The sequence below is a fragment of the Schistocerca americana genome, chromosome 2 (genome assembly GCF_021461395.2).
Source record: "Schistocerca americana isolate TAMUIC-IGC-003095 chromosome 2, iqSchAmer2.1, whole genome shotgun sequence".
In the NCBI taxonomy this organism is placed as follows: domain Eukaryota; kingdom Metazoa; phylum Arthropoda; class Insecta; order Orthoptera; family Acrididae; genus Schistocerca; species Schistocerca americana.
In genome coordinates this window covers 642,312,907-642,334,613 of record NC_060120.1, presented here as the reverse complement: position 1 = coordinate 642,334,613, position 21,707 = coordinate 642,312,907, and positions in this window count along the sequence as shown.

The following is a 21,707-nucleotide window of genomic DNA, read 5'->3' as shown; positions in this document are numbered from 1 at the left end:
AGATACTAAAAAAGAAAGTACATAAAATAAAAAATGTAAAAAAAGTTGGTAGACGGATGGACTCATAATAATAATAATAATAATAATAAAAACGACAAAAAAACTAAAAAAAGAAAAACAGTGGTTAAGGTGTTGGACTGCTAATCCAATGTGTTCTGCACGCGTGGGTTCGAATCCCATACTCGTCGAAGAATTTTACGTAAAGCACCCGTTTGCGGTCACTCCTTCTCCATGCGAAACGCCACTCAGCAGTAACAACGAAGCGCGTACGTGGCAGATAGCGTGTGTATGAAATACGAGACAAAACTGCCTACCAGATGAAAGCGCACAACATTCCATAGTGTATGCCCTTCGAATTAAACATCATTTCGAGATCTATAAACCAATCAAATTTCGGCTCCAGCGAAGAGTTTGTTGGTATTTCCGAACGACGAGTTCTTATTTATAATTAAGTATATACCTGTCGCAGTCATTTTAACGTATCGATTCTATAATAACACATCTGCCAGTTTGTTTTGCGTCGGGCCGCCATATACAGAAGCGATTTGGCAGGGCCTACTGGAGAGACTTCACTTTGCAGACATCCGTCGCTAGTGGCCGCCCAAACACCAAGCTCCATCGCAGACAGCGGGACAATCCTCGGCTAGGAGGAACGTCAAAACCTTGAAAGCAATATCAGTGCAGCGTATCGAGATGTACGTTTCGTTGCAGTAAGCTGTGGAAAAGAATGCACAGCACATTTCTCATTTGCATTAGACGACACTACATGTCGATACAATGCTTATTCCTGCAGTAAATAAGTGGGCCGGTGATTTTGACCCGATCGGATATCGACGTTGACGGATGCTGTCATTAAAGAGGGTGTAAATAGGCTGTTTATGTTTTCTCTATGTAAGTAGGCTGTTTATGTTTTCTCTATGTAAGTAGGCTGTTTATGCTTTCTTATTGGCAACGTTACGTAGCGCTCAATATGAAAATCACTGGCTGTGCTGTGTGCAGTCTGTGGCTAGTTTGCATTGTTGTCTGCCATTGTAGTGTTGGGCAGCGGCAGCTGGATGTGAACAGCGCGTAGCGTTGCGCAGTTGGAGGTGAGCCGCCAGCAGTGGTGGATGTGGGGAGAGAGATGGCGGAGTTTTGAAATTTGTCATGAACTGCTATATTTATATATGATGATATCAAGGTAAATACATTGTTTGTTCTCTATTAATATCTTTCATTTGCTAACTATCCCTATCAGTAGTTAGTGCCTTCCATAGTTTGAATCTTTTATTTAGCTGGCAGTAGTGGCGCTCGCTGTATTGCAGTAGCTTGAGCAGCGAAGATTTTTGTGAGGTAAGTGATTTGTGAAAGGTATAGTTTAATGTTAGTCAGGGCCATTCTTTTGTAGGGAATTTTGAAAGTCAGATTGCGTTGCGCTAAAAATATTGTGTGTCAGTTTAAGCACAGTCTTGTATAAATTGTTCAAAGGGGACGTTTCATATGGCGACCCTGCCAGGATACCTCATTGGAATCTTCTGATTTTTTTCTTGTAGTTTGTGTAATTAGTGTAGATTTTGTTTATTGCTAGCGCGTAATTATAGAGAGAATTTCCTTTGTAGTTGAAGTCTTTCATTGTTGTACAGTAAAACAGTTGTGGCATGCATGTAGATTTGCACCAAGTATTTCGCAGCTGCAATTAACTAGATATTATTTTCAGTGCTATGTTAATGTGTTCTCTTATTTTTGCTCTTCAAATTGTGCTTTTCTGTGTTGTCGTGTGAAATATTGTGACAATAATGGCGTGTGACAAACGTAATACTAGGCTCCAAAGTAAACTGAGAAATGACAGTGAAGACGAAAGCAGTGTGATGGCGCCGCAGAGTAATGAATTAACAGACATTCAAAGTAGTAATTTGGTAACTGTTCATATGGAAATGGAGCAGGCGGCAAACAATGGCGTGGACAGTGAAACAATTAGTGAAGAGGGACGCATTATCGATCGATCGGTCGGCAACAGCTTGCCTCAGGAATCGGGAATGACAGGACACAATTTTGCAAATACTGTAGACTCAGGTTTTGGGTTTTCACCGTTTTCTCAAATGAGTCAAGACACATTTTCTGCTTGTCAAAATGTGAATGTTGCCGGTGCAACTTCACTGCCGAAAAGCACTGAGGAACATGTTTCAGACACCAGTGCATTGTTATTACAATTAATGCAACAAATGGAACAAAATCAGAGAGACAAATGGGACAAAAGCTTCAAAAGTTAGACACAATGGAACAACATCAGAGACAAACACAGCAAAAGCTTCAAAAATTAGACACAGTGGAACAAAATCTTAAAAAGTTAGACTCATTGGAACAAACACTTGAACAAACACGTGAAGATTTAACTCTTGAGTTACATAACATTGAATCGAAATGTCAAAAAGTCTGTAATGACGTAAAGACACAAATTTGTGAGCATTTTCAACCTATTTTTTCGCGGCATGAAAATGCATTACGGAATCACGAAGCAGCCATAAAAGAACTGCAAACTGTTGTTCATGAAAATCATGAGACCTTGCAAGCTAAATTTGACTCAGTTGCATCTACCGATTCGGTTACGCAACTTGCAAAAACTCAGGAAAACTTAAAGGACACAGTAGATACTCTGAAACTTGGTTCAGAAAAACACACTGAGGAAATAAGTACAATATCGGATAAAGTAGCCGAACTTTCAGATCAGTTCACTAACTTATCTACAAAGGTAGATGATGATCTGAATGACACAACACCTGTAGCCTTCACTGACACAGAAGAGTATGAACAAATTAGGAAATTCAAACAAAATCAGAATCAAATTAATACGCAACACCAAAGAGAAATCCGGGAAGTACAAGATCAGCTGACACAGGTAATACAAGAATTACGTATTTCAGAGGACACTCGCGCTCCAACACGGGAAGAGGGACTTAGAAATACGGAAAAGCCGCAAAATAATAACACAGGGCATTTCGGAAGTTATGAAAGAAATTGGCAATGTGCACCGAATTTTGAGATGGAACGGCCGACACGACCTAACAATGACCGATATGCGACTCGCTGACATGACGATTTTGACTATAAGCTGTTCATTACTACACGTAAATTCAAAACATTTAAGAATTCTGGCAACGACATTCATCCACAAGCATGGCTCCATCAATTCTCTCATTGTTTTCCTCCCAACTGGTCATTGGAGCACAGATTAGAATTTATGTGTGGCTACTTAGAGAATTAACCAGCTGTAAGAATGCGATCGGTCATTCACGATTGCCACAGTGAAGGAGAATTTTACCATGCCTTCCTCTCAGCATATTGGTCTCAAGCTACACAAGACCGTGTAAAACATAGCATCATGATGATGAAACACTTTGAACAATCTGAATTTTCCAGTCTTGTCAAATATTTTGAAGACATGTTTGCATAAGAATCAATATCTTTCAAACCCATACAGCCCCTCAGAACTCATCCGCATTTGCTTACTCAAATTGCCTGAACATTTACGACATATTATTTTAGCAGGACGTTGCAAAGATGACATTGAAGCATTTCAGGGTCTGTTACAAGAACTGGAAATTGACACTGACAATCGGGGAACGCGGAAACAGGAGCACAACAATTACAGGTCACATCTGTCACAATTCCACGATGAAAGAAATAATAACTGGACACGACAAGGCTATTCCCACAACACATATCGAGACCAAAACAGACACCACCCGTATGACAACCGTTGGCAGAGTAGTAATAATTACAGGGAAAGATCACCTCTCCGTGGTAATGACTATCACAGAGACAATCAGAGAAACAGACAATATGGGAACCAAAACAATTATTATCAAGGGAGACAGAATAACTTTAGACGCAACGGTCCAGCGCGCAGTTACGATTCAGGGAGAAATTCTCCACCACTTAACCGACAAGAAAGAAACTACAGGAACTATCGACATGACGACAGACGATGTGATCGTAACGACAGACCTGAATTGCATCAGAACTGGCGGGATTTAAACAGGGCAGGGCCCTCTCGTCACTGTGAATTTGTAGAAGTTAGGTCTCCAAATCCCAATAACGACGCTCGCCAACAAAGAGACAATAGGCAATGACTCACACTGCTGGCAGCCACAAAACGTTCTTATGACACTAACGACGCAGCTGCCGTAGCTAGTAATTACGTAAAAATGGGAGACATTAGGGACATCTTACTCCAGGAACACGACATAAAACATAACAATATTGCATATCCTGTGATTCACATTACAGTAAATGATGTAAAATTTACGGCAGTACTTGACTCTGGCAGTCCCATTTCAGTAATTAGTGAAACAGCCTTTAGCAAATGCAACAAATCGAACGATTGTCCCACACTTCCGTTACGTAAGATTAAATTACAAGGTGCAATCTTTGGAAAAAGTGTAGATGTACGCCAAAAAACCAACTTAGAATTCTATTGTCAAAGCCACAGCTTCTCTATGAGCTTTCTCATTGTTCCATTATTGTCGACGGAAATTATATTGGGAGTAGACTTTTTGAATGAATACAAAGCAATCTTAAACTTTCACGATGCTGAAATAAGTTTAGAGAAAGAAGGTAAGTCAATAGCTTTGAAATTTGAAGATTGGCTCTCAAACCATGACGAGGAAATTAATCGGCTTTACCTTCTGTTAGACAACAGTTCGGACTTTTCTACGGAACTAGACACTAACAATCACTCTGCAAGTACTGACAGGGATGATATCGACGGCGCATTTGACACTAATAAGTTAATTCAGAATAAAATTCAAACAATTGAGAATTGTAATGACACTGATAGGCAGGACCTTTTTGAGATTTTACAAGCACATTCCACAGTTTTTACTCACAAAACAGGAACAATCAAGGGATTTCAATACCAATTTCGTGTTCGTGAGCATACTAAATTTTGTGTTAGACCATACGTAATTCCGGCGCATTATAGGGACCGTGTTAGAACAGAAATACAATCTATGCTTAATGAGAGCATTATTGAGCCTGCAGTAAGCTCATACAACAATCCATTACATGTTGTTAAGAAGAAAAATGGATCGATCAGGCTTGTCTTAGATTCGAGACAAATCAATACGATCATTATTCCTGAAACAGACAGGCCGCAAACGTTGGAAGAACTTCTTCAAAATTTTAATGGTGTAAAAGTGTTGTCTTCCATTGATCTCAGATCCAGCTTTTATCAGATCGAACTTCATCCAGAATGTAGAAAATACACAGCTTTCCTTTGTTTCGGCGTTTGTTATCAGTTTCGGAAACTTCCCTTTGGTTTGAACATTTCTTCGGCAGCATTCATTCGTGGGTTAAGTTCCATATTACCTGAGTTCTTAAAACGTCACATCACCTTATATGTGGACGATATTCTGATAGCAGAAGCTTCATGGGAACAACATAATCGCATTCTCAACAGTTTGTTACATATTTTTGCAGAATCTGGAATTACAGTTAACTTGGAAAAGTCTGAATTCGGTAGGACAAAAGTGAAGTTTTTGGGACATATTATTTCTTCTGAAGGCATTCAGCCGGATCCTGAAAAGTTAGAAGCAATCAGAGCCATTCCAGTTCCATCTACAAAAAGACAAGTCCGCAGTTTTCTAGGTCTCGTAAATTTTTACCGTCGTTTTCTGAATATGCAAATTCTTGTTACACCAAAACTTTGTTCTCTCACTGGAAAAAATACTATTTGGAACTGGGACGAACAAGCACAATTGGAATTCAATTCTTTGAAAGAAGCGTTACTTCACGCGCCAATCTTAGCTCATCCAGATCTGTCACAAGATTTCTGCCTTAGCACGGATTCTTCTAAAGTCGGACTTGGTGCCCATTTATTTCAAGAAGCCATAGAAAATGACACTACCGTTCAGAAAACCATTGCTTTTGCTAGCCGAGTGCTAACAAAATCTGAAAAAAATTATTCCGTTACTGAATTAGAAGCTTTAGCTATCGTTTGGGCATTTAACAAATTCCGTTTCTTTCTTTCTGGTAAGCACGTAAAAGTATACAGTGATCATCGTGCATTACAATTTCTTATGTCCTCAAAATTAAATCATGACAGGTTAAAACGTTGGGCATTGTTTCTGCAAGAATTCCGCTTCACAATAGTCTACATTCCCGGCAAGGAGAACATTGTTGCGGACGCACTGTCACGCGCACCGGCTGGGCTTGAGAAAAGTAACACAGAAGCCAACCTCGAGAAAAATTTCAGTATTCTTTACATTCAGAAAGTCGCCTTTGAAAACTTCATCACCACATCTTTAAAGGACATTGCTCATGAACAAGATAAAGATCCGATTTGGAAAGACATCAAGAGCAAATGGCATGAAAAGACACACACACAGATTCAGCATTATTATCTGGTTAGAAACAACATACTGTTCAAACGCTGCACTGTTGATGACAAGCTATGGGTACTTTACATTCCTGACGATTTTGTTAATAAGCTCATTTGGTACATTCATTTCAGCTACGCACATTTTGGTCCACGAAAATGTTATCATATTCTTCGAACGACTTGTTATTTTAACAATATGGAAAAGAGAATTCGAAGAGTCTTGTCTATTTGTAAACTTTGTCAAAAGGCGAAACCATCTACTGTTTCACATCGTGCTCCGTTGTTTCCTATTATTCCTTCTAAATTAAAAGAATTTGCGGCTGTTGATCTCTTGGGACCGCTTGTCACAACATCCAATGGATTTTCATACGTTCTAGTCGCTGTTGAACTTACTTCAAAATTTGTTTCTTTCACTCCGTTACGTAAAGCCACTGGACGGTCTGTATCCAATGCCTTTGTTAAAAATTTCTTACGTGAAGTTGGACACGTTAGTAAAGTCATTTCAGATAACGGACCGCAATTCAGATCTGCTGTTTGGTCACGCATGCTTCGCAACCATAAAATCAAACCTGTTTTTATTTCATTGTACTCACCACATTGCAACCCGTCTGAACGGATTATGAAAGAAATCAATAAGCTTTGCAGACTTTATTGTCACAGAAAGCATCAGCATTGGGACAGATATTTACACTTATTTCAAAATGTGCTGAATGAAATGCCTCATGATTCCACTGCTTTACCACCTACTCTTGTACTAAAGAATGAAGAACCACCGAACAGAATCAGAGAGCTTGTACCTTTCCCAAATACACGTAAACTTCGACACAAAGACATAATTGATTTGGCTCTTAAAAATATAAAATCTGCAGCAGACAAAAGGAGAAAACTACACGGTAAAGCAAATGCAAAGAAGTTGTATATTGGTCAGAAAGTTCTCATTAAAGCTCATTCATTGTCACATAAGAAGAAACACTTGAGTCACAAATTCTTTCTAGTTTACAATGGACCTTACAGAATCCGACGTATACCACATGATAATTGCGTTGAAGTTGAAACTCTGCGTACTAGGAAGAGTAAAGGTTTACACCACATTTCACATGTAAAACCGTTTATTGAAAGATAATCTGCTTTTTAACTTTGTCATTGCCATAAAACTTTTCACTTTACATTACTAGTATGCTTTGTCAGACTTAAGAATCTGTTAACATGTAACAATGTTTGAAGTGAAATATCCAGTCAAGAACCAAGGGAACATTTTTAAACAGAAATTACGAATGCATTGTTATAGTGAACAGACGACACAGTGCTGTATGTGTACATTCTTGCTTGTTAGTTGCTTGATTACGTAACGACTATAAGGCTCACATACTTAGAACATTTACCAGTACTGCTAATGAGATTTTAAGGCAACATTTTGGTTGACCTGAAAATATATTCTGGATTTAAAGTACTTTCTGTGAGATACCAGATGACACAGTGTTAGTTTATGTGACAGTTACACGATTTTATCACGACGCTACTAATGAGTGACAATTTACAATGTTGCTTTTGCAGTGTTTCTGTTTTATATCCGCACAGTTTTTCTGAATTCTTCTGGAAAGCAAAACATGTTTTATAGTAAGCTACAATGTGAGGCCCTTTTCTTAGCACAACAATACTTTACAGTATAGTATTTTCTTGATCACAGTAATGTGCATAATAATTATGATATCTATACACAAAGCATTTCACTTTCGTTTCTGATGGGGTAAGTACATTGACTTCTGCAGAACTTAGCTTTCGGAGGACGATAATTACGACACTTCCACAGAATTATCTTACAGCAAGACGCACATTTAGCGCTACAGGACACGCATTTGAGTGATTAATTTTGTACTTAAAACATTTATTTTTAAAGATTTTTGAATTACAAAGAAAGTTTTCCATGATACATTTCATTCCATTGCTGTAATCTGTAACACCTGAGGGTATAATTACATTAATCCTCAGGGGGGTACATGCTTACTTTGTGTACCATGTGTGTGGCAACCACAAGGAACCCTAGCTAATATGGTATTTGCTTATACAACTTTACACATCGGTACCATATTTCTCTAACACACAAATTACACAGCTACCTGATCATTTAACTGAGAGATAAACATTTTTTTATTACATCAGTGACAGATGTTTACGTAATTACACAGTTGGATAACTTCACACTTATGAAACTGTTTTTTGTCTGTACTTTGTAAACTGTTCATATTTTTTCGGAACCATTGTGATACTATGAGAGCTTTGAATGATGTATTTGGTATGAGATCATGATTTTTAAAGTACGTTTGAGGCAGCTGACACTTTTGACATGAGCAGAGAATTTTTTTAGGCTTAGAAATTATTGGAGGAAGCTACGACGATTTTGAGATTTGACTGAGGTGTTATGATGTTATTTTTACGACGACGATGTGTATTATGCTGCTGAGGTATGTTTACGATTAATAGGCTGAGGCTATATGAGTTATTTGATTATGCTTCATATTTATAATGACGAAATATTGACGAGTGTCGATGGATACGTATGTGTGTAATAAGGTAAGGAGTAATGAATAGTGGGTAGGGACTCTTGACTTGTGAAAAAGGATGTTGGAAACCAAGAATCGTACTTTAAGAGTTATGACATGTGTGAATCATGTGTGAATGTATCACAAAGCCACTGAACATTTTTTGGACACTGTTATATTCATAGGATTTTGTTTCTACAGATTTGCAACGCAAATTTTCGACCTGTGAAATGTTTATATGAGACTGTCACTGTAGCGGAAACTGCTGTCGTAAATATGTCGGTAAGAAAGGTAAGTGACCGTGACGTAATGCGTTGCGAGTGGCCAGGTGTGCCAGTTACCTGGAGGAAAAGCCATTATTGCGAGCCCTTTTCAGCGGCACAGGTAGAAAAAAAAGGGGAGGCCATTATCCTTGGAAATATTCTTACATCTGCAAACCTGATAAAGACAAGTGTCTTTCTACGAGAATTGAGAGCTACTGACTTACGAAATGCCACATAGCTATTGAATGATATTTTTATGCTTTGGTTTGCGTAATTGCTTATTTCATTTGATATCTGGTTTTCAGCTGTGTTGCTGCATTGCTTTTATAAAATGAAATGCATTTGCTAATGTGAACACTTTCTGTCAACAGATCTATTAAATAATTATTTTATGATCCACATTCTTTAAAAAAAAGGAGCACTTGGAAAGGAAAGAACAATAAGAAGGAACTAATAACAGTAACACATAATTTTCTTTTCAAGTACTTGGTAATTTCTTTTGTAGAATAAATTGTGATGCATCACTCTAATGTTAAGATGTGACATAGGTATTAGACATGGCCATTTTAGTGTAATATTTTTTCTGCTTGCGCTATGTCATGTTTAGGTATAAGTTGCTGCTGTTTGCCAGGCATAGTGTTATTGAATTTGACTTTTGCTCATTTATGCTGCTAGCTTTGCCAATTTGCATTTTTTGCATTGCTGTTTGTGATAATTTGTTATGTGATGCTGCATTGCCTCGTCCCTTAGTTTAGCATCTGAGCTCAGTAGATTTAAGTTAGCTTAAGAGGGGGTAGCCTCTAAGAGAATGAGTTGCGATGAAGTGGAAGAAATGCATTGAGAAAACAGGTTTAGGTAGGATTTTCTTGGAAATAAATGATGAGGTAAGATAATGGAAAATAAAAATGAGGTAAGAAATGTGTGAACATATAAACACAGAAAGCATGCTTAGTTAGAATTTTTTTTGGTGGAAACAAAGGATGAAATAAGAGGAAAGGTATATGAAGTTTTGGGTTGGACTGCAGTACCAAATGTTACACTGAAAACGAACCCTGTCCTTTCCTATTGGTGTTATCCCACTATGTGTTTGTGTACCCTTGTGTATTTGTTTTCTTCCTGTCTCTGTGTAGTTTCATAGAATTTTTTCTTCTTTTAATATTAAGCTACATTCACTATGATGAGGAATACTGTTATCCTCGAATATAATTGGCATTAATAATATGTTATTTACTTTGTAAAGATATTAGACATTATTAATTCTGTTCTGTCTAATGCTCACATGTGAAGGTGATGTTTCAAAGGTTCTTGTGATCTTTATGTATTTACTTATGTCACAATTCCTGTAACACTGATGTATATGTCTATTTCTATTCTTTTGTAAAGCCTGTACTACAAATGTTATCTGTATTATTATGTTCTTTAATGATGTATTTTGTACCTTTGTAATTGTATTTTCATGTTGTAAATTTATAAAATTGTAATTGACACCAGTTCATGATATTATTAACTTGTAAGATACATTTCACTGCACACGTTTCTGTTGGTCATAGTATATGGACAATATGTGAGACGTAGGGACTGTTAGTGTTTGCACATGTGTTACTAATTCAGCAAGGGACTGGATAACAGCATTGCTGGTTCTAAGGACAATTACAAAAACTTTGTGAGTGCACAAGTGGTGGTTTATGGACTTGCTATATTGTCCACAAGACTCTTCGATGGTGATTGTGCACCTGCACATTTGCAACAGATGGCTGCTGGTCATTTCTACAAGGACTACAGTGGGTCTACACCTTTGCTGACTCACCTGTACCATTATTTCTACAAGGCCTGCAGTGGGTCTGCACCTCTGGTGGCCCACCAATACCGTAATCTCTACCAGGACTACAGTGGGTCTGTTCTGTGATGACCTACCTACCAATATTCTTCAAAACGTCGAATGACTCTGCTGTGGGTTTGCTCTGTTGTGGAGGATTACCTGTCTGCATGTCAAGAGTCAGCACTGTCTTTCAGTTGGAAGGACAACAGTACTTCTTCAAGACTGCATGGAAATCCACTACTTCCGTGTGCATTTTCTTCTACTGCTCAGACTTTGAGAAAAACACTATATTTCACCGTAATGAATGATCAGGACTGTCTTTATGGACTGTGACAAAATTTTAGCTTTTGACCAACGTTGTATCAATAAGTGTGTGCATTTGATATCTTTGTTATTGTAATTATGAAAAATTTTTTTCAAATCTGTATTGGGCACTGCCCAAACCAATTTGTAAAAATTTTTTGTGGGGAGCATGGGGGCTATGTAAATAGGCTGTTTATGTTTTCTCTATGTAAGTAGGCTGTTTATGTTTTCTCTATGTAAGTAGGCTGTTTATGTTTTCTTATTGGCAACGTTACGTAGCGCTCAATATGAAAATCATTGGCTGTGCTGTGTGCAGTCTGTGGCTAGTTTGCATTGTTGTCTGCCATTGTAGTGTTGGGCAGCGGCAGCTGGATGTGAACAGCGCGTAGCGTTGCGCAGTTGGAGGTGAGCCGCCAGCAGTGGTGGATGTGGGGAGAGAGATGGCGGAGTTTTGAAATTTGTCATGAACTGCTATATTTATATATGATGACATCAAGGTAAATACATTGTTTGTTCTCTATTAATATCTTTCATTTGCTAACTATCCCTATCAGTAGTTAGTGCCTTCCATAGTTTGAATCTTTTATTTAGCTGGCAGTAGTGGCGCTCGCTGTATTGCAGTAGCTTGAGCAGCGAAGATTTTTGTGAGGTAAGTGATTTGTGAAAGGTATAGTTTAATGTTAGTCAGGGCCATTCTTTTGTAGGGAATTTTGAAAGTCAGATTGCGTTGCGCTAAAAATATTGTGTGTCAGTTTAAGCACAGTCTTGTATAAATTGTTCAAAGGGGACGTTTCAAGGGAGCTTGGTCGGTTGCACTGCAGCTGGGCATTAGACGTTAATACCGGCCCAGCACAATGTTTTGAATGCGTTCTCGAATCGACAAATGTCTTCTTTCCGTAAGCACTCGCCAAAGACACAGCTGTAGTTCCACCAGACGAGGTGGCCGAGGGGCAGTCGAGGCGCGGCCGTCGTGCAGGTCGGACGTGCCTGGAGCGTTGTTTATGTGCTCAGCTGCGGCCTGCGGTGCGGCACGTGGTGAGTCGGGGGCCGTTGCGGCGCGCATAACATCTTCTTGTTGTTAACGAATAGAACCTAAAATGGATCACCCAGAGAGGAAAGATACTTTGAAGTTTATGTTTGATGGCAGTTTTCCTCGACCGAAATATTACGAAGTCGAACGATTTCTCGATGGAGACGTAAAATTACCTCCCACCGATATCATTGGTATCCATTTGTCTATTGTTAGTAGCACAGTTTATATCAAATTGCGTGACCCAGAATTGTGCGATAAAATCATCGAGTCATTTTGCGGTACCTATAAATTTCGACACAGTGACGGGAATGTGGGTGAGGTGACTGTTGTCCACGCTGGTCTTGGTATTCGCACCTTCAGGATTTTCGAGTTGCCTTTTGAAATCACGGCTGAACAAATCAATGCTTCTATTATGTCCTACGGCAAAATTGTCAGTAACATTGCCGAAAAGTGGGCCTCGTTCGATAAGTACCCTGTGTTGAATGGTGTGCGGCAAATTAAGATAGAATTGCAACGGCATATTCCATCCTACCTAACGATTTGTGGATATAGGGCGATAATCATGTATGAGGGACAGCCCCGTACATGTTGAGGCTGTAATTCCACGGGACACGTCCGAGCACAGTGCATCCAACGACGTGTAACGCAGCTGCCTTCGTGTGAACTAGACGCTCCCCCGCAACCGACAATATTACCGACTACTTATGTAGCGGCGGTCCGTGCAAATACACCCACGGCGTCGGCTGCGGACGTGGGACTTAGTGTGACCGATATTAAGAATGACGGAGATGTACCTATGGAAATCTCTGCCACTCAGGAAGCTTTGCCGGTCGCTGGCTTACTGGCCGCGGTGCCTCGTGACGCCTTACGTGAGGAAGCCAGGGTTGACGATGTGGAGGCGGCTACTACCGCCACTGACAGACAGCACGAGACAGGGACTCTTCCTCTTCCTTTAGAGAATGCGGAAGCCTCCGTCGGTAGGTCCTCCCGAAAAAGCACAAGAAACGTCGGATCGCTCGTCCTGAGGCAGCCCAATCGGCGCCCCCCTTGCGTGAAAAGGTCAAACAAGCAGGCCGCCATGATCTGCGATGACACATCGGGGAACGACGATTGTCTTCCGTCGTTGGCCTCACCTATGAATATTGACGATAATGTCTCCAACCTTGACACTGGAAGGGCAGAGACTTGTGCACCACCGCGGACGGCCCAAGTGTCAGATGAGCAGGCTGACGGCCCGCTATGCGGTTCCGGAACCGCCACAGCAGGCGCGACTACGGCTGTGTCTGTCGTTAATTGGGCGGATGATACTGAAGTTATGGCCGGCAATCCCAAGCGTGAAGAACCGATGGCCACTGGTGATAGGCTGCTTACGCCTCATCGCAATGCAGCGTCCACGGACGGCGACGTCTAGACTTATTCGACCTCCGAAGCGGACGACTGCTGAAGGGATAAAGATCTTACCTGTTTCCATTGAAAGGTGGCTACACTGAGCCACAGCGCCAGAGATCGCGCCAGAGAGTTTTGTTTCGCCGCCTCCACTGGCAGTGATTATTGAGAAGTAGCGGAGTGCAGTGCTTGTCGAGAACTCGTAGTAGGGAGTGCTTGCTGAGATGTGGTAGTGAAAAGTTCTTGTCGAGATGTCGTAGTAGTGAGTGCTTGTTCCATGTTATATGCAGTTATTTGATGGGCTAGATAGCAGATGTTGTTCTAATGGAGATGTTGTAATGATTAGAGTGCTTTTCGTCAATATATATGAAGGTAACAAAACTCGGTTTTTTTCTCATTATTTCAATGTCTTGAATAATGCGTCATTACAGGTTCAGTCAACAAAGCATCTGGCTTGTGTTCTTGTATTAGAGTGTAATTCTGATTTTCTTGCGCAGTTATAGTATTTCTAATTTTTTTTATCACTTCAGTATAAATGGTATTTGAAATTTCTTGTCTTATTGAAGGAGAACCGTGCCAGATGGGTACGTTGAATCACACTTCCACCCACAGAACAGTTATACTTGTGCTTTGTTGGGTTTGTAGGTTTTATAGTTGCTGGGGACTTAATTAATTGATTGTATTAACGGAAACTTTGATTTCATTCTTTGTTGTTGTTCTATGCAGTCAGATTGCGTACTAAAACTAGTCAGGGCCAACCGTTTACGAGACTGCGTAATCGGACAGACAGCTACTAAAATCAAAAATTTAAAATATTATTTGCATTCTTTTTTTTTTATAATTAAGCCCCCATGCACGTGGCGACTGCTGCTTCGGATCGTCCCTTGGAATTCTTCTGATTGTAAAAATAGTAGACAGTAGTATTGTTGTAGTAACTTGTAGTTTAGTAATTGTAGTCTATATTGCATGTGTAGATTTGGTAATTGACATTCTTCTAATGGTATTTTGCAAAATTTAATTTTTTATTGCCTTGTCTACGGGTTTGACAATTTAGTGCAATTATTTCTATTGTTCGTTAATCGTGTTTGAGGGAAACATTTCGTGTGAATGGTATTGTTGGAGATGAGGAGTCATTGTGTGTAATTTTCGTACAGTGACGAGTTTTGTATGTTTTGTAAATGATTACGCGATCGATGAAAAAGGCAAAAATGATGACGAAATTGTTAACATGGCGAACTCGCCAACATAGGAAAACAGTATCATGAATAATGAATTGGAAAACAATTTAATAAGGCGGGAAGATAGTCCGGAACCATTTCAAAATTTTTCTCAATCAGAAAATTCACAGAATACGATATTAACGATAGAAGATTCTGGAATAGTATCGAACACAGATAGCTTTACAGCTATGACGAAGGAAACTGGTTTTGCGGGAAATGTTAGGGGCGAAAAGAATTTCGGACAAGTTAATATGGAGCAGTTGATGAGTGCAATATTAAATTTACGATCTGAATTAAAAACAGATAGGGGAACAATGGAAACACGGTTAGACTCACTGGGATCACAAATAGGAAAAATTACAACTGGTATGGGAACAATGGAAACACGGTTAGACTCAGTGGGATCACAAATAGGAACAATTAGAACTGAGATGGGAACAATGGAAACACGGTTAGACTCACGAAAACGGACATTTTTCAAAAATATGAAAGATGAATTAAAGAAAGAAATCAGAGAAGAAGTACAACCGATTTTGAATTCTCACAATAATAGATTAATTGCAGTAGAGATTAGACAAAGGGAACAGGATAGAGAACAGGAGGAAAGAGATCGCGTGATAGTACAGAAGTTTTCAGAGTTAAATTTACAACGCGCGCACGATAAGGAAGAAATATTTGAGAGAATCGAGGAATCCGTACCAAATGACACAATAAATAATCTAACACAACAATATGAACAGTTAACTACCAAATGTGTCAATACTGAAACCCGAGTCGCGACACTTACGGAAGGCGTAAATAAACAGAAAGAAAAAATAGGTGACTTATCGGAAAGAGTTGAGGAGATTTCAGATAAATTGACAAATCTTAGTTTACATGGGGACAGAGATTCAGATGATACAGCACCATTACCATTTGCAGAAACCGAAGAGTACCAGAACATAAATAAGCATGTTGAAAATCAGGGAAGATTTAATGAACGGGTTAAAAGGGAAGTTGAGGCATTACAAAAGCAAGTCAAACAAATTGAAGGCGAAATCGTAGGAAAAGACAGTAGAAGAAACTTAGACTCACAGATAGCAGAGGGGTTTGAAGAAAATAATTAGTTTCATTTACGGGATGCAACAAGAGAGCGCCAGGCGCGCGAACTTGACAATAATCGACATTCGGACTGGGACAGACGCGGTAGGTCTTTGTCGCCACGAGGCGAAAACTTTGACTATAAACACTTTTTGACTGTTCGGAAATTTAAGATCTTCCGCAATTCTAAGAATGACATACATCCATGTGCATGGTTAGATCAATTTATGTACGCACTTCCACCAAATTGGCCACTAAGTCACAAACTGGAATTTATGTGTGGATATTTAGAAAACGAACCGGCGACGCGCATGCGTGCACTTATTAGAGATTGTAATAATCTAAATGATTTTTATCATGCATTTCTATCGTCATATTGGTCCGAAAACACGCAAGACAGAGTCAAACATAGTCTGATTATGCAGCGTAATTTTAAACAGTCTCAGTTCCGCACGCCGGCAGAATACTTTGAAGACATGATTCGAAAGAATCAGTTCCTGTCCAACCCTTATAGCCCGACTGAATTAATTCGCATTTGTTTAACTAAGCTGCCACAATCCATAAGACAAATTGCTTCAGCCGGAAGATGTAAAGACGACATTGAGACTTTTAAGACCTTGCTACAAGAACTTGAGTATGACAACGACGACGGGACTTCTTGTAATTTTTTCAGTAACAATAATTACAATAGATCTTCAGAGAAAAGGGATAGTGAGTGGAACGGGCGTTATATGGGTAACTTTGAGAATGACAGACGTAACAGACAGGACAATAGATACCAGCCTTATGACAATAACAGACGTTCTAACAGAAATTACACAGACAATAACGGTAATTCCTACCAGAATGATCACTCATACGGAAACAGTAATCGGTATCATCAAGACAGAAATTATTCATACAATAATAGAAATTCTTACTACAGAAATAACGAGGTTAGTAGATCTAAGAGTAATTTCAGAAGTGACAGTCGAAATTACACAAGAAGTAGTCGTTCAGATAGACAGGAAAATAGTGATTTTTATAACAGACACAACCAAGAATTTGTATCTAACAGACAGGAGGGACCTAATTGGCATCCTCCACGTGACAGAACTTCAGAGAGACAAGTGCAAATCGTAGAAATTGATCCGCTAAGTGACGCGAATAATCAAAGACGTGACGCAAGCAATCGACAATGACTTGTAGCTTCGGCTTCTGGCAGCAATATAGATGGTTCAGAAAGTAATGACACTACGACTTTACACTACGTACGCCTGGAAGACATGAGAGACATTTTGCTAGACGAAAAGGAAAATAATGTAGACGCAGTTTTACATCCTGTTATTGAAGTATGTGTGGGTAAGAATAAGTTCACTGCAGTTTTAGATTCTGGGAGCCCATTGAACGTCATTAGTGAATCAGTTTTCGTATACGTGAAAGAACTATTGCCTGTCCTGTGTTACCTATTTCTAAAACTACAATTCGGGGAGCGATTTCTGGAAAAAGTGTGGAAGTTAAACAACAGACCAACCTAAATTTCATTTGTCAAGGATACGAATTTTCTGCTAATTTTATTATTGTTCCATTACTCAGTACACAAGTTATATTAGGTATGGAGTTTCTTAACACACATAAGGCAATTTTGAACTTTAAGGAACGAAGTGTGAATTTGACTGTTGCCGGAATGCCGAAATGTTTGAAATTTTTCGAGTGTTTAGCAAGATCTGAATCAGATACAAAATGTTTAAGGTTTCTTACTTCTGATGTTTTCGTTTAGCATTATCACGACAATGTGTTAATTCATGACAATGACAATAGATACAGAGACGCGATGGATGATATAATTAATAGCGAAGAATTAATTAATGAAAAGGTTAAGAAAGCTGAAGTGCCAGATGACGTTGCAAGAGAAGAGCTGCACCACATTTTGACTTCACATGCTACAGGATTTAGTCATCACACAGGAACTATACAAGGCTTACAATACTTATTTAAAGTAAAAGAACACACACCATTTCGGGGGAAAACGTACGCTATTCCTTTGGCTTACAGAGACAAGGTTAAGAGTGAACTTCAATACATGATAGATCAAGGCATTATTGAGCCAGCAGTCAGTCCTTATACCAGCCCATTACACGTTGTTCTTAAAAAGGATGGGTCAATTCGTTTGGTTCTGGACTCCAGACAGATAAATAATATCATCATTCCTGAAACTGACCGTCCACAAAATTTAGATGAACTTCTTCAATATTTCCATCGAATTAAAGTTTTATCCACGATTGATATGCGCGCAGGTTTTTGGCAAATACACTCCTGGAAATTGAAATAAGAACACCGTGAATTCATTGTCCCAGGAAGGGGAAACTTTATTGACACATTCCTGGGGTCAGATACATCACATGATCACACTGACAGAACCACAGGCACATAGACACAGGCAACAGAGCATGCACAATGTCGGCACTAGTACAGTGTATATCCACCTTTCGCAGCAATGCAGGCTGCTATTCTCCCATGGAGACGATCGTAGAGATGCTGGATGTAGTCCTGTGGAACGGCTTGCCATGCCATTTCCACCTGGCGCCTCAGTTGGACCAGCGTTCGTGCTGGACGTGCAGACCGCGTGAGACGACGCTTCATCCAGTCCCAAACATGCTCAATGGGGAACAGATCCGGAGATCTTGCTGGCCAGGGTAGTTGACTTACACCTTCTAGAGCACGTTGGGTGGCATGGGATACATGCGGACGTGCATTGTCCTGTTGGAACAGCAAGTTCCCTTGCCGGTCTAGGAATGGTAGAACGATGGGTTCGATGACGGTTTGGATGTACCGTGCACTATTCAGTGTCCCCTCGACGATCACCAGTGGTGTACGGCCAGTGTAGGAGATCGCTCCCCACACCATGATGCCGGGTGTTGGCCCTGTGTGCCTCGCTCGTATGCAGTCCTGATTGTGGCGCTCACCTGCACGGTGCCAAACACGCATACGACCATCATTGGCACCAAGGCAGAAGCGACTCTCATCGCTGAAGACGACACGTCTCCATTCGTCCCTCCATTCACGCCTGTCGCGACACCACTGGAGGCGGGCTGCACGATGTTGAGGCGTGAGCGGAAGACGGCCTAACGGTGTGCGGGACCGTAGCCCAGCTTCATGGAGACGGTTGCGAATGGTCCTCGCCGATACCCCAGGAGCAACAGTGTCCCTAATTTGCTGGGAAGTGGCGGTGCGGTCCCCTACGGCACTGCGTAGGATCCTACGGTCTTGGCGTGCATCCGTGCGTCGCTGCGGTCCGGTCCCAGGTCGACGGGCACGTGCACCTTCCGCCGACCACTGGTGACAACATCGATGTACTGTGGAGACCTCGAGCCCCACGTGTTGAGCAATTCGGCGGTACGTCCACCCGGCCTCCCGCATGCCCACTATACGCCCTCGCTCAAAGTCCGTCAACTGCACATACGGTTCACGTCCACGCTGTCGCGGCATGCTACCAGTGTTAAAGACTGCGATGGAGCTCCGTATGCCACGGCAAACTGGCTGACACTGACGGCGGCGGTGCACAAATGCTGCGCAGCTAGCGCCATTCGACGGCCAACACCGCGGTTCCTGGTGTGTCCGCTGTGCCGTGCGTGTGATCATTGCTTGTACAGCCCTCTCGCAGTGTTCGGAGCAAGTATGGTGGGTCTGACACACCGGTGTCAATGTGTTCTTTTTTCCATTTCCAGGAGTGTAGAACTCCACCCTGATTGTAGAAAATATACTGCCTTTTTAGCCTTTGGTAACTGTTACCAGTTTCGGAAATTACCGTTTGGACTTACTGTATCTTCTGCAGCATTCATTCGTAGTTTGAACGAAATCTTACCTGTTTCTCTTCGTGACAATATTGCTTCATATGTTGACGACATTCTTATTGCTAAATGTTCTTGGAGTGAGCACAACAAAATTTTGGATTCATTATTACGTATTTTTGCAAGAGTTGGCATTACAGTGAACTTGGAAAAATCTGAATTTGGCCGTTCTCAGGTGAAATTTCTCGGTCACATTATTTCTACAGAAGGTATTCTTCCTGATCCAGAGAAACTAGACGCTATTCGTAATTATGCTGTTCCTACCACAAAACGTGATGTTCGTAGTTTCCTTGGTGTCTGTAATTTTCTTAGACGCTTTGTTAGATTCGACAATTTGGCCACACCTCGTTTATGTGAACTATCTGGAAAGAATTCTAATTGGTGTTGGGATGAGGAAGCTCAGTCAGAATTTGAACAACTTCGTGATGCTTTAGTTGCTGCTCCACTTCTTTCACATCCGGATTTATCTATAGATTTTTGTTTGGCGACGGACTCATCATACAAAGGCCTAGGTGCACATTTGTTTCAAGAGATAGAAGAAAACGGCGTTGTAGTACAGAAGACTATTGCATTTAGAAGTCGTGTTCTCTCTAAATCAGAGAAGAATTATTCGATTACGGAACTTGAAGCTTAACTGTTGTTTGGGCTTTCACAAAATTTCGCACATTTTTGTTTGGCAGACATACTAAGGTTTACACCGATCATCGAGCTCTGGAATTTCTTATGTCAACAAAATTAACTCATGGCAGATTGTCACGATGGGCGTTGTATCTACAGGAATTTGATTTTAGTATTATTTACATACAGGGTTCTTCAAATATTGTTGCTGATGCTTTATCACGTGCACCTATGGGTTTGAAACATAGTGCTGAAGAGGACTGCAAGGAAAACAATTATTGTTTGATGTATATTCAAGGTGTTGCGTTTGAGAACTTTATTTCGTCTTTGCTCCAGGACATCGCTAAGGAGCAAAATAAGGATCCAATCTGGAAGGACATTAAGGAGAAGTGGAGGAGAAAGGAAAGCGTAGCGATTAGACAGCATTATTTAGTTCACAATGACATTCTTTTTAAACGAAAATCGGTCGACAACTCTGTTTGGTTAGTTTGTATTCCTGATGAGTGGGTCAATAAATTAATTTGGTACACGCATTTCAGTTATGCACACTTTGGTCCCAGAAAATGCTTCCATAAATTACGAGAAAATTGCTACTTCTGTAATATGGAAAAACGTATTCGATTTGTTCTTGCCACATGCAAATTATGTCAAAAGGCTAAGCCGCCAACTATTTCTCACAGAGCACCGTTGTTTCCTATCATTCCAGCGAAATTAAAGGAGATGGCTGCAGTCGATTTGTTCGGTCCAGTGGTTCGTTCTACTAATGGTTTTGCGTACATTTTAGTAGCAGTGGAATTGACATCAAAATATGTGTGTTTTACACCTTTACGCAAAGCAACAGCTCGTTCAGTATCTAACGCTTTCATCAAACATTTTCTTAAAGAAGTGGGTCATGTTGATAAGGTTATATCAGATAATGGATCACAGTTTCGCTCTAAAATTTGGCTTCGTACTCTACGGCGTCGTAAGGTTAAACCAATTTTAATTTCACTTTTTCACCCTCAATCTAACGCTTCAGAGAGATGGATGAAGGAAATCAATAAATTGTGTCGTCTTTATTGTCATCAGAATCACAGAACTTGGGATGAGTATCTTCATATTTTTCAAAACATTCTGGATGAACTCCCTAATGACTCAACTTCTTTACTGCCAATACTGATATTAAAAAACAAAGCACCGACAAATCGCATTTCTGAAATCGTTCCTTTTCCGCCTACACGGAAACTGCGACATTCTGAAGTTTTCAACCTGGCTCTA